Source organism: Giraffa tippelskirchi, chromosome 1, assembly GCF_054371585.1.
Source record: "Giraffa tippelskirchi isolate mGirTip1 chromosome 1, T2T-mGirTip1v1.2.pri, whole genome shotgun sequence".
NCBI lineage: Eukaryota > Metazoa > Chordata > Mammalia > Artiodactyla > Giraffidae > Giraffa > Giraffa tippelskirchi.
Genome location: NC_137275.1, coordinates 147,416,014 through 147,431,157, shown reverse-complemented (window position 1 = coordinate 147,431,157; position 15,144 = coordinate 147,416,014). Strand labels below are relative to the sequence as shown.

At 40.0% G+C, this 15,144-nt stretch overlaps 1 protein-coding gene across 11 annotated transcripts in view; it reads right to left on the bottom strand.

Annotated features, from left to right (window-relative positions):
* BNC2 (basonuclin zinc finger protein 2) overlaps positions 1-15,144 on the bottom strand; it is a 504,931-nt gene that overhangs the window by 358,345 nt on the left and 131,442 nt on the right. The gene's annotated exons all lie outside the window — the stretch shown is intronic.

Here is a 15,144-nt window from a genome sequence, read left to right as displayed (position 1 = left end):
AAATTTAATGTTCTTTTAATGCAGTTTCTCCTGTGCAATGTATCATATTTATGTCTGTAGCCATCTATCACTATTTTCTTTAATTGAAGCTAATTTCTTTCAACTTGGGGGAAGGTGTGAGGAATGAGGGGAACCTTACCTCTGCAGCTCTGGGCACGAAGGGCATTCACAGCTGCTGATTTTGTAATCATGAAGCCTGATTTTGAGGATGCTGAAATCTCAAATCCACCTTACTGCCCTCCATGCTGGACCTTAATCAACAATCTACTGGGATGGGAACCCAGTTCCCACCCAGACCCACTTAACGAAAAATTTCTACCTAAAATCCCTCAAGCTGCAACCTAAGTCCTTTTGTTTGTTTTCACTCAAATGGCTAACAGCTGGTACCACCTTCCAGGTAAAATTATTTCATGTGTTTGAGAACAGGGATTAACTCATACCTTGGTCTTTTATTTCTCCAAGCCACAAAAACCGGTTCATTTCTCAAATCCTTTATAGCTTTTCTACTTTTACCTCTGGGCTCAACAGTCCTACTGGTATTTGAAATAATCAAGTGGCCAGAAAAAAGTGAAGATACATTATAAAGGCTAGGGACAGGATTACTTTTCTGCTCACTTTAGAGCCCAGCGGAAGGACCTTTGGATGGGCTCTGGCAGAAGGCTGGCTGTGTCCTCCCACAAAAACAGCTTCCCAATCCTGCTTCCAGAGCGGATCAGGGGAAAGAGGGAGGAAGACTTCCTAAGTGTAAATGCAGAGCCTGACAGTTTTAAAAGTCACCTTTAAAGAGAGACAAAAAGCTGAGCAAAGGGATTTATCTTCAGGTGCTAACAGTATTTGGCTACCTTGCATTCGTATAGCACAGTTTACCTATGCATCTCTTCATAATATGAACCTTATTCCCGGAGAAGTCTGGGATGGTCTGTGAGTGAAGAGGACGGATGGAAACCACTGCCAAGCTTAGCCCAAAATGCTGGCTGGTGGGTTCTCTCCATATTACAAGCCAGAAGTAACTATTTGATTTAATCTCAAGCATCCATTAGCTGCCTGACACTCAAGGGGCATGTAGCGAACATTCATTGAACTGAAGATTGGAGGTGGGAGAGTGGGGATCTTCTTGGTTGGGGCAGTCCTAAGTGAGGAGAGGGCTAGACTATGCACAAAGAAAGAACATGATGGGCTCCAGAAGAAAGTGAAAGTCGCTCAGGCATGTCTGACTCTTTTCCACCCCATGGACTGTACAGTCCATGGAATTCTCCAGGCCAGAATACTGGAGTGGGTAGCTGTTCCCTTCTCCAGCAGATCTTCCCAGCCCAGGGTTTGAACCCAGGTCTCCTGCATTACAGGCAGATTCATTATTGTCTGAGCCACCAGAGAAGCCTAAGAATACTGGAATGGGTAGCCTATCCCTTCTCCAGGGAATCTTCCCAACCCAGGAATTGAACCGGCGTCTCCTGTATTATAAGCGGATTCTTTACCAGCTGAGCTACCAGTGAAATAACCCTGGGCTCTAAGGATGGTCCATCAAAAGGATGGAGGAGAAGATCCCAATCAGGCTAGCAAAGTGGGCCAGAGAGAAGTAGAGCTGAGCCCTTTGGGAGATCAATGCTGAGGGCAGGGACGACTGCAGAGTAATGACTGCAGAATAGTCAGCCACCAGAGTTAAGGGAGATGAGAGGCCAAAGGAGCCACAGGGGAGGGACCATGAGAGCATCGTGTGTTCTGCCAAGAAGGTTTATATGGTGCACACCCTAAGTTTGCCGTGTTCTGTTTTTTAATTTTATTATTGATGTTTTCAAACATACATAAATGCAAATAGTATAACAAGCCCCCGTGAACCACATCACCAACTTCAACAATGATCAGCGCTGGGTCAGTCTTGTTTCACCTGCACTTGCCTAATCCCCTTAACCTCCCTCCTCCGCCGGATAATTTTAAAGTAAATCCCAGACACAGTATCATTTCACCAGCAAAGGCTTTTAAGAACTGCCACGGGCAGATCTGTGTTTTGGCAGGATTACTCATTTAGGGCAGGAGACGAAAAGATCAGTTATGTGATTTTAGCAAGGAAATCAGAGCTCACACCCAGAGGTGACAGGGAAGGTGCAGAAGTGATGAGAAATCCCAGGGAATCTTCTCCTGATGAGGTCATCCTATGTAAGACAGGGGAGGGCAGGAGGAAGTGGGAGGAACTGAGGCTCCCTAGTTTGATGAAAACAATGGAGACATTAAGAATTAGAGAGGGATGGACTAGTTAAGGGTTATCAGATATACAGAGGAGCCTGGTGGGCTACAGTCCATAGGGTCACAAAGAGTCGGACACAACTGTGACTTAGCATGCACTATTAATATTAGATAGAGAACAGATAAACAAAGTCCTACTGTATAGCACAGGGAACTATATTCAGCATCCTGTGATAAGCCATAATGGAAAAGAATACAAAAAAGAATGTGTATATATATATATATATATATAGTATGTATACATAACTGAATCACTTTGCTATACAGCAGAAACTAACACAATATTGTAAATCGACTATACTTCAATAAAATAAAAAATTTTAAAGAATTAGAGAAAAGGAAGAAATGCAGAGTTGGGAAGATATGTTTAGTGTTTGGTCAATTGGTCTATTGGACATGCAGGTAGAATAAAACAAATATTAGAGCTGAAAGCACTGTTACAGAAGAAGATGAGGGGAAAAAATCCATCTTAATTCACTATTTGAAAACAGACTTGTGCCTGGGATAGATATTAAAGAGACAAAGCCCCTCCTCTGAGGGAACTTTCAGTCTAGTTGGAGAAAACAGATTGTCCACACAGTAAAGATAAATGTAAAATCTGGATTCATGTTTTAAAAGAACATCACAAGAGGAGTGTGACTTGAAGTAGTGAAGACTGAGCTAGGATTTGAAGGAGGGGTTGATCGAGGATTTGAAAACTTAAGAGAATGGTGGAAAGCAGAACACTAAGAAATGAGGGTGGGACTTCCTTGGCAGCCCAGTAGTTAAGAATCCACCTTGCAATGCAGGGAACTCGGGTTCGATCCCTGGTCAGGGAATTAAGATCCTACACGCTACATGGCGATGAAGATCTCTCGGGCAGCAACTATGACCCAGTGCAGCCAAATAAATAAATATTAAAAAAACAGGAATGGAAGCACAGGGAGACAGTGGAAGTGAGGAGAGAAGAAAGTGGGGGAGGCTGAGAAAGAGACAGGAGGCAAACTCTCAGGCTTCTGATTTTTCAGAAACCTGCAGTGGGGAACAATGGAAGAGGGTTTAGGCAAAAAGTTTTGCATCCAAGTGATGCCAAGAAAAGCAAGGTTTCTTTGAGTATCACCCATAGGAAAAGTCCAATATCTATTTAGATGGGTAGCTCTAACTTGAAGTCAGTTTAATATCTATGTATGGTTCAGACAGGCAGCACATAACTAAGTAATTCTGTAAAGCTTTTCAGTGTCCTGACACGCCCACGGGCCTGCAAGCTTCAGGGGGGCAAGGACCATGTCTGTCCATGTTCCTGCTGGACTCGAGGTTCTAGCACAGCACCTGGCATAAGGAGGATGACCAATAAATAATAAGTATGGGTGCTTCAACCCGGCTAAATAAGAGGACCACTCTCTCTCATTTTACTGACAGGGAAAGGGCCAACAGAGTCACCTGGCTAGTAGGTGGCAGGGTCGATGATAAACCCAAAGGACAGGAAACAGTCACTATACAGGCCTGAGAGCCAAGGGAGAGAGGAGTGGAGCACTGCCACACAGCTTAGAACGTGATTTCAAATAACAGTAAAGGGTATGACCTTGGGAACCGGATCAGGCTTAGATCTGAAAAAACCCAGCACTGTCCCTAATTAGTGACAGTTTCCTCATCTGCAAAAGGGAGAGAAGTAGCCTCCACGTCAGCAGCTTCATGTGAAGACCAGATGATGATTCATACAACACATCTCACAGAATGCCTGCCTCATGATATGCATTTGGTCACCAGGACCTCTTACTACTGTCACGTGAAAAGAGCTTCCTGGACACAGAAGCTCATTGTGATGCTGAGAAAATCCTGGTGCTAATGATGCTCTATACTTAAAGCAAGATTTTTCAACACAAGCTACTTCTTGAAATAAGAAATCTTCCAACAGACGGTGGAGGACAAAGTGCTTCTGGATATCTGAGATCAGCTCCTAGTATCTGCTATCCCAGAAGCTCGCTAAATACTGTTACATGGCACCCAAGGTTTAGGTCTAAAATGTGTGTTCATTTTCGTCCAGGAGACAGCTACAAGCATGGGCAGAATATGTGTCACAGTTGGCCTGCCTAGCGCATCCTGCATGAATAGTCAGCAAAAAAGATAAGACGTTTACAGATTTTTAAAGGCCCACCAACAGCAGTACATGAACTATAACGACAAGACAAAGCCTCACTCCAAAGGACACTCAACTTGATAAAGGTGTCACTCTTCACAGTTAACGCCGCTACCGTGTATATTTTCCTCATGAAAGGATATACTTAACACTTTCTTCAATTTTCCCTAGAAATGCATCTTTTGTTAAATGACAGACAAAACTTCAGCAAGAATTTTAACACTGAAGTTTATTACCCTCACCACCCCAGTCCTCTATAAGGAGGCAACATTTCCAACATGAAAATAATGCAGCCAGAATCGTTTTAAGTTAAAGTGGTATTTCTGCCATTGTTTGCGGGGGAAGAGGAAGGCAGAAAGAAGGATGGGCACTAGAAATGGAAAAATAAAGAATTTTTAAATCCCTGTTACACTATCTACCAGATGTAAATGAATAATAACTAATATGTTTGCAGCCTCAGCCTTAATCTTAAAACAAATGATAGTATTCAAATATAATATTTCAAACATGCAGACTGATAAAAGAGATTTTTCCCTTCTTTATTTCTTGGAAGATTCTGTGAACGACACAATACAGAGCACAATGTATTTAATGAAAGGTTTCCAAGCTGATTTCCCTACAGGTTATTTTCTTTCTTTTCTCTGGAACCCACACGCGGGGTATACTGCAGGGACCAAGGGTGTATATAAAAATAAACTATGAGCCAGTATCAGAGCTGATACCCTTTCTCCTACAGGGGCAAGTGAATTATTAGATCTGTGTCATGAGTGTTTTTTTTTAATATGCCATTGTTCCCACTTGAGCACATTAAATTTTCCATATCCACTTTTAAACCAATATAACCTTTTTTTTTCCATGTTCATAATGTTCATGCTGTACATTAACAGGCAGAAAATCCAATAGCTTAAGTCATCATATTGTAGTTATATGTAAAGCTGGGTGGATGAAAACCTTTTGCATTTTCCTTCTCTTTGAACAGATACTATGCTGGAGTTGGCTAAAACCCTAGGAAAAAAAAATTACACCTCATGGGAAACTGTGCTAATATTTTTTTTTCTTTTATGATTGATCACAAATCCATTTTGAACATTACACATTTTTTTAAAGTTTATTATAACTCCAGTTCAACATCTTCCAGCCCAACAAATTGAAGGTGCTGGAATCTTTTGGTCTGGAAGATGTGTTTGCCAATTATTTTTGCACTAGTGCACATAAACAGGGAGAACTGGATCTTAGGTATGAGTTATACATTCCTGTACAAAATAATTGTATATTCTATGAAGACTGATTCTTTTTCTGGAGAAATATACAACAACACAAGGGAAATCTTGCACTAGCAGCATAACTGAAGTGGCAAGATACAATATTAGAAAAACAGAGCTACTTTCATTACTGTGATGCTGTGTGTCAGAATGTCTCTCCTTAATGAACCTGTTTGCAATAAGACTCCGGGTGCAAAGAGGCTATTTAGAGAGACTATTGTGTCTATAGTGAGTCCTTCAAATATCTTCCCACCATTAGACATGCCGCATTGACCAATTCTGTCCTGATTGCTGTTCTTTTTACTATCAAGGGAGATTCCTGCCCAGACAGACGGATGGCTCAGACACTGCAGTTCATAAAATGTTTACACTGTACACACACACACACACACACTTACCACAGCGGTACAAGCTACAGCTCTCCAGATCACACAGTTGAACGTGGCAGTGTCATATGAAGCTTGATGACATTTCGATATCAATGAAAGGATTTAAGCTAAACTTTGGTCATCCTACCTACCTGTCACTCTCAACAAAAAGCCTTTCTCCCCCCTCTCTTTTAGCACATGCCTGTGTCTACTGCTCACATGGGAACACTTCAGGCAAACATTTTCTGTGCCTGAACGTTTCTTACTCTGTTGAAATTTTACTCCGAATTGCTGACAAGAAAAGACGACCACACATGTCATGCCATCAAAAACAAGGGATGAGAGAGAACACAATAATGGGTCAAAAAGGCTTTCTAAAAACTTTTTAAATTGGAACTGATGGTGACAGGCTTAGAGGACCTGAGACTTGTCTCTGCAATGAAAGTGAAGCATCTCTGGCTGAATCAGCCACCTTTTCACCAAGTCTAAACATGAGAGGCTGAGATGCTTAGCGGAAACTTCCTGTTCATCTTATTCTGTCCTCTGTTCTTATCAGCTGCCACGTGATGCTGTAGCCTCACCTTTCACTCACCTACATGCCAAGTGATCCTCTTGTGCTTTTTCGAATACTTTATCCTTTCTATCCAAATACAAATACTGTGCCTGCCAGAAAAGGCCATATACATTTCACCCATCTCAGCTAACAGGTAGAAAGAACTTCAAACGCAAAGGCCTAAATTGCACTAAATGCTCATAAGTGTAACCACTACTAGTTATATCCAAGAAGGAACCAGAAAATTACACACTGAACTAACCCTAGATCCAATGAATCCATTTCAATTCCCATTATTTTAAAATTTCTCTCTCACCTCCTCCTTTCTTCTAGGCTCAGCCTTATATCCTTTTTTAAATTTCCTAAATTTATTTAATTGGAGGATAATTACTTTATAATATTGTGATGGCTTCTGCCATACATCAACATGAATCAGCCATAGGTATACATGTGTACCCGCCTCCTGAATGCTCCTCCCTCTTCCCTCGCCACCCTATTGCTCTGGGTTGTCCCAGAGCACCAACTTTGGGTGCCCTGCTTCATGCATCGAACTTGCACTGGTCATCTATTTTACATATGGTAATGTATATGTTTAAATGCTATTCTCTCAAATTATCCCACCTTCGCCTTCTCCCACTGAGTCTAAAAGTCTGTTCTTCACATCTATGCCTCCTTTGATGCCCTGCACGTAGGATCATCACTATCATCTTTCTAAATTCCACATATATGTGTTAATATACAGCATTTGTCTTTATCTTTCTGACTTACTTCACGCTGTATGATATGCTCCAGGTTCATCCATCTCAATACAACTGACTCAAATGTGTTCCTTTTAATAGATGAGTAATATGCTATTGTGTATACGTACCACAACTTCCTTACCCATTCATCTGCCAGTGGACATCTAGGTTGTTTCCATGTCCTAGCTATTGTAAACAGTGCTGCAATGAACATTGGGATACGTGTGTCTCAATTCTTCAACCTTACATTCTTGAAGACATGACATATAGACCATCACTTGCCCGCAGCTCTGATTCTCAAAGTCATTTGAAGTATCTGATTTCAAGGTATTAACTCATCTAAACCTTAAAATAATGCCTCTATTAAATCAACTTTGAACATTTATTAAAGACAGATAAGTATTTCTTAATTGAGATATCTGACATGCTGGACTAGATGCAGCACAAGCTGGAATCAAGATTGCTGGGAGAAATATCAATAACCTCAGATATGCAGATGACACCACACTTAATGGCAGAAAGCAAAGAATAAAGAGCCTCTTGATGAAAATCAAAGAGGAGAGTGAAAAAGTTGGCTTAAAACTCAACATTCAGAAAACGAAGATCATGGTATCCAGTCCCATCGCTTCACGGCAAATAGATGGAGAAACAATGGAAACAGTGAGAGACTTTATTTTTTGGGGCTCCAAAATCACTGCAGATGGTGACTGCAGCCATGAAATTAAAAGACACTTGCTCCTTGGAAGAAAAGTATGACCAACCTAGATAGCATATTAAAAAGCAAAGACATTACTTCGTCAACAAAGGTCTGTCTAGTCAAGGCTATGGTTTTTCCAGTAGTCATGTTTGGATGTGAGAGTTGGACTATAAAGAAAGCTGAGCATAGAAGAATGATGCTTTTGAACTGTGGTATTGGAGAAGACTCTTGAGAGTCCCTTGGACAGCAAGGAGATCCTACCAATCCATCCTAAAGGAAATCAGTCCTGAATATTTGTTGGAAGGATTGATGCTGAAGGTGAAACTCCAATCCTTTGGCCACCTGATGCAGAGCTTGACTCATCTGAAAAGACCCTGATGCTAGGAAAGATTGAAGGCTGGAAGAGAAGGAGACGACAGAGGCTGAGATGGTTGGATGGCATCACCAACTCAACGGACATGAGTTTGAGTGTGCTCTGGGAGTTGGTGATAGACAGGGAGGCTTGGCGTGCTACAGTCCATGGGGTTGCAAAGAGTTGGACACAACTGAGTGACTGAACTGAACTGAAATGACATGGTGAACCTGTTTAAAAAACACTTTGAGGATTTGCCTGCACGTTCAGGAGGTGGAGGGACAGGAGAAATTTAGCAGCAATCACTTTTTTTTTCCTGCAAGTGAATCAAGAGTGTACAAGATTCAAGGAAACTATAGCCCACAGAATCCAGGTCTAGGACTCTCGATGCCTTGACTACTGGTCTCACTCACACCAGGCTATAGCTCTGTATCCAGTAATCCTTCTGTATTTTGCCAACAAGGGGTTTTGTTTCCTTTTGAAACAACAGACGGTTCTACTAAAACGTGTTCAGTCATATATGCCATGTCTACTGGTATAAAGAGAAAAAGACTATAGATAATTACAAAGAGTATTGATAATACAAGAATTATTTCTATCTTCCATTCTCAAAGAACAGTCTCAGGACCAGCAGCATCAGCATCACCTGGGGACTTATTAGAAAGGCAGATTCTCAGGCTATATATGTGGTGCACAGAATCAGAAAAACTGGGGGTAAGGCCCATCAGTCTGTGATGAAAGAGACCACCATATGGCTCAGATGCATTCTCCAGTTTAACAACCAGGGCTCTCAAATATACAATATGATTTGGGATTCCCTGCTGGCTCAGATGGTTAAGAATCTGCCTGCAATGCAGGTCCAATCCCTGGGTCAGGAAGATCCCCTGGAGAAGGGAATGGCTACCCAGCCCAGTATTCTTGCCTAGGAAATCCCACAGACAGGCAAGCCTGGTGGGATACCGTCCATGGGGTCGCAAAGAGTTGGACATGATTGAGCAACTAACAACTTTTACTTCAGCAATTTACAAAGCGTCATATTAAAATTATTTAAGATGGCTAATGCTTAAGGACATAATCAACTTGCTATACATCAAAAAATAAAAAAAAAAAAACAGACCTAAAAGGAGGAAAACAATACAGGATGAAAAATTACCTTAAGAATATCCCAGTTTAGAGCAACAGGTAATTTAGTATAAATATGTGTCTTTTGATTGTACTAGTCAATACAAACCACTCCACTCAATCTTTTATTTGGAAGGAAGCAAGTGCTCTCTTTGGGCTTCCCAGGCAGCTCAGCAGTAAAGAATCTGCCTGCCAATGCAGGAGATACAAGTTCAATCCCTGGGTTGGGAAGATCCCCTGCATGAGAAAATGGAAACTCATTCTAGTATTCTTGCCTGGAAGACCCCAAAGACTGAGGAGCTAGTGGGCTTCAGTCCATGGGGGTCACAAAGAGTGGGACACAACTTTGTGACTGAGCACATACACACACAAGCACTCTCTTTCAGATGAATAAAATCAGGTATTTAAATAAACCCCAATTTTAGATGAGGTTGATGGAAAATATAATGGAAATGAATTCATGAATTTTATCGTAAGGATCCATGCCAAAATGGAAAGAGATGTTAACCAATATGAAGTATTAATTATTAAAAGGTTACAGCTCAGATATGACAGCAGTATGTGCCAAAGGGAAGATACACCATTTTGTCAAGGTAAATGCAGGTAGGGATATGAAGAAACTAGAACACAAGCACCAAATTAAGAGCAAAAGATGAACATGAACAGAGTACTGTCCTGTGGGTGAGAACATTACAAAAGATCTGTGAAAGGTAAGAGGGGCAGGTTTGAACTGGATCTGACATTAAACCTAAGGGAAATTACTGTTAACTCAGGAGGTAAAAAGCTTATCAGAATTGTCGTGACTTCAAAATCAAAGCCAGCACTGTTTATAACGACCAAAAGTTAAATACAACCTAAATGTCCATTCAAAGAGGACTGGTGACGGTCATCATGGTTCTCCTCTACAGGGGCATTCTCGATGTGCATATGCATGATAATTTGTACACATGCAAATCTGTACACATGCATAATAATAACATTGAAAAATACCCCCACTGGCAAGCAGAAGAAGTAATTGAGCATACAGTACCATCCAACTTCTTTTTCAAAAACTATGGGCATATATATGTGTTTTTGCAAAGAATAAAGTCTAGAAAACCATAAACCACAATGACCACAGCAGGTAAGTGGATTGCAATTGAATTTTATCTTCTCCTTATTTCTCTGTTTTCTGAACTTTCCTGGTTTTTACATGAACAACAGTTACTCACATAATGAGGAAATAATAAACATATAAACATGCAAATGTTTTAGAAAAAAAGGCAACAAATGATAGATTGCTTTTTTATAGGCAGGGACCCAAGGAAGTACTGCTGGTTGGCACAATATAGAAGCACTAATGAAATTCCAGAGATTTCACAAAACCAGGATTCAGAGACAAAGATACGGATTTTAGAAGGAAAAAAATCCTAAACTGCAGGCAATCATCACAATGTATCAATCCCTCTTTTCAGCAAAAAAAGAGAGAGAGAGAGAAGGGAGGATATCAAACTCAACTAAACCACTACATTCAAACAAAAATCCAAATGAAAAATGAAAAGGACATAGTTTATTAAGCACATATTATGCTCCAGACACATTCATATATCATCTCCTTAAGCTTCACGACAACTTTCAAGTTATCATCTCCATTTCTCAGGGAAGAGTTTCAAAGGAAAGAAGCACATTTCTGATGCACAGTGCACCCCAGAGCTCATGAGACATTTCTATTTCACCAGGCTCCAAAAGGGATCCTTAGCACACAGTTCTTTAGAGTGATGAAAGCCAAAATTGAGGGCTGTTATTGTTTAGTTGCTCCGTCGTGCCCAACTCTTTGCGACACTATGAACTGCAGCACACCAGGTTTCCCTGTCCTTCCCTATCTCCCGGAGTTTGCTCAAACTCATGTCCATTGAGTCGGTGATGCCATCCAACCATCTCATCCTCTGTTGCCTCCTTCTCCTCCTGTCTCAGTCTTTCCCAGCATCAGGGTACCCACATAAAAACTTCAGAAAGGATTCCCTTATCCTTTATTAAGCACAAAATCAGTATCACAGAATAGGAGGGGGAGATGTGAGAGGAAGGCAGCAAGGGTCTACTGTGAGATAGCTGGGCACCCTGTGTTAAGGATTTTGGACTCCTGAGAGAAAATGACAGAGATACTCCTTTGTTGCCTATCTTAGGGGATGGTAGTGGTAATGTGTGACCAAACAAAAGATGTTGCTTAGATAATTTACCAGACACATGAAGACAAGAGCAGATTTAAGAAGCATCCAACAGGTGGAACTGAAAGGATGTACTGATGGATGGTATATTCTTCCTTAGACCCAACCACCTTGTAAAGTGAATTCTTAAACTTCTCTAATATGCTTTCACCAGTAACAAACTCTGAAGGCCTCTCCAGTTTGGGATCTTGCAACTTGACTTCTTAGTTTTTACCTTTGCAATACAAACCTACACAAATGCATCTAGATATTATAAAGTATTTGCTCGATCAACTGATAAATGGATAAACAAAAATGTGATACATACTACACACAAGTATTGTTTGGCAAAATAGGGACAAACCCTGAAAATATTATATGCATGAAAGACATAAAATACCACATACAGTATGATACCATTTGTATGACATACAAATAGGCAAATTCAACGACAAAAGTACATCAGTAGCTCTCCACAGCTGCAGAGGGTTGGCAGTGTTGGGGGATGGGTGATAGTTAAAGGGTAAAATTTCTTTTTGAGGTAATAAAAATATTCTAACTTTGACTATGGTGATGGTTACACAACTCCAAATATGTTAAAACTCACTGAAACAAAAAAACATTCTAAGTAGGTAAATTTTGGCCTTCCCTCGTAGCTCAGTTGGTATAGAAGCTGCCTGCAATGCAGGAGACCCGGGTTCCATCCCTAGGTTGGGAAGATCCCCTGGAGAAGGAAATGGCAACCCACTCCAGTTTTCTTGCCTGGAGAACCCCATGGACAGAGGAGCCTGGCGGGCTACAGTCCATGGGGTCATAAGAGTCGGGCACGATTTAGTGACTAAACCGCCACCACCAAGTAGGTAAAATGCATGGTATGTAAATCATATCTCAATAAACACATTATTTTTAAGTGGTTTTATTTTGGGGGGGCAAGTACTTACTGTGTATAATGCTGGGGCCTAAGTTACAAACAGGATGAGCAGGTGAAGATAACAGGACTTCAGCATAAAAATCTACAAAAAATAAAACCTCCAGTGGATCTAAGGATCTCCTCCTTGGTTCTATGCAAAATTTTCCTCTTGACATCTTTAAGAAAAAATGCTGACTTAATTCCAGTTTTTCTTTCGATTGTTAACGCTGGAGGTATTCATCTAATAAGATATATTCTGGAGACTTCCCTGGTTGCTCAGTGGTTGGGACTCCATGCTGCCAACGCAGGGGGTATGGATTCAAGCCCTAGTCAGGGAGCTAAGATCCCACATGCTGTGTATCATGACCAAAAGATTAAAAAAAAAATTAAATTTCAAAAAGATATATTCTGAATCACGGACTAAAAGTTTATTTAAACCCGCAGCTTAAGAACATTCCCTAAAAACAGACTGAATTCTTCTGTTAAAAAAAAACAACTCCCTGGATAAAACATTTCTAGACATGTGGATACTCTAAAAAAAAAAACTGGATACAATTGTTTCACATGTATATCAACACATAACACTAGCCTTACATTTCATGTCCAGCCACAAATCATCTATTGTAACTTATGCTTTTACTTATATGGATGTAATGAGAATCACTGCCAAACCGAGCTCTTCAGCAGGTGTCTTGGAGAGCAGTGGTCTAAGTGCCAAAGATCTAAAGATTTAGATTTAAGACATCATGTCATCAGGGCTGGAATGATTTTCAGGCATGCTGGTGATAAACAAGCAGCTCATATCTACACAAAAAGCACGAGCATAGAAAAACGGAAATACATTTTATTACCCTAGGGAAATAATCATAGATTTAATCAAAGATTTAAATAAAATATATTCTATTGCAGCAACATTTAAGGTTGCAAAAATTAGAAACCTACATTGCCCATAATAGGAGTTCTATAAATAAATAATAGTTAATGTCAGAATACTATATGATGATTAAAATGCATATTTTATAAGAAACCCAAAGATATGAAGGACAATTAATGTAAATTTCATATTAAGTGCAAAGTATTGGTTGCAAAGCAGCATATTCGTATCATTTCAACTTTATAAAATTAAAGATGCTTAGAAAAAAATCTAAAATTATAGTTACAAAATGATAAGTAACCTTATGAATAATTTTTCATTTTTGGTAGTTATATATAATTTAAACTTTCTAAAATACATATTTCTGTTATAAGAGATGGGGACTCAGACAATAAGTCTGCAGTCATTTCTCATCTCCTCATTGAAGTAAATGGCAGAAGAAAAATGTTCTGATTCAAAAATGAGAGTTTTTGTGATCTGGGTTTTGGTTGCCATTAAGTTTTAACATACTAGTCTTTCTAATGTCCTGAGTGCTCTCTTTACTCTGAGCTTTTGTCAGAGTTGTTCCTAGTACCAAGAACATTTTTAGTCACTGTTCCTAGACCATTCTATGGGCTTCCCAGGTGGCTTAGAGGTAAAGGACCTGCCTGCCAATGCAGCAGACCCAGGTTCAATCCCGGGGTTGGGAAGATACCCTGGAGAAGGAAATGGCAACCCACTGCCGTATGCATGCCTGGAAAATTACATGGACAGAGGAGCCTGGAGGGCCACTGTCCACGGTGTCACAAAAGAGTTGGACACAGCTTAGCGTCTAAACAACAGACCACTTCATCTGGCTAACTCGGCAAAATAAAGGGGGTAGGGAAGACTCTGGCAATCATGCATCTTGTACATGGGCTGGGCTTAGGGCTCCACAGTGTTTATCACCTGGTACTCTAGTCACTTGATTTCATAGTTTTCTCCCCTACTAGATTCTAAGGTACTTTGAGTGCAAGGAAAAGAAATGTTTCTGTTTTGTTCAGCATTACCTGCTATACTTTATAGGACATCACACACATTTGATTAATGTTGTTGAAAAAAAAAAACTGAATTAATGTATTAATTGCTGAATGAAGAAGTAAACAGCCTGCCACAGAAGTGAAGCATGCCTAATTCTTAGAAGCATTTCCTCTCAAGTAAACCAGAGATGTGTGTTTCATGTAATGGAAACATAAGAGTGTAGTCAGTTAGTACTTTGAACAAAAGACAGGTCGTATGTGGCTCCTGCTTTCAGAGTCCAAAAATCTGAAAGCATCAGTCTAATAGAAAGTTAAATATGTCCAATCACAGGGTATCAAATTCGCTAATGTCTTAAATACACAATTTGCAAATAAACAGAAATAAGGCACAATTAAGAGAAATAATCAAAATAGAATACCATATTTTCTGAACTTGGTTCCTAAAGATCAGATTCAGATGTTGTTTTTATTCATAAGCTGGGAAAAAGTAAATAAAACATTCTGTACACTGCTCACCATAAATCTTAACTTACCACTGAAATTAAATCTAAACACAAACATAACCCTAAAACCTCCTCTAGCCCCACAAATACTCAGACAATCAAAATCTGATTTCCAGGACAGCAGCTTTACTATGTGAGTACAATATTTATGCAGAAGAAATAAATTTTGCAAATCACAATGATTTACGCCTGTTATAGCTAAGCTTACTCTTTGCAGATTACAAG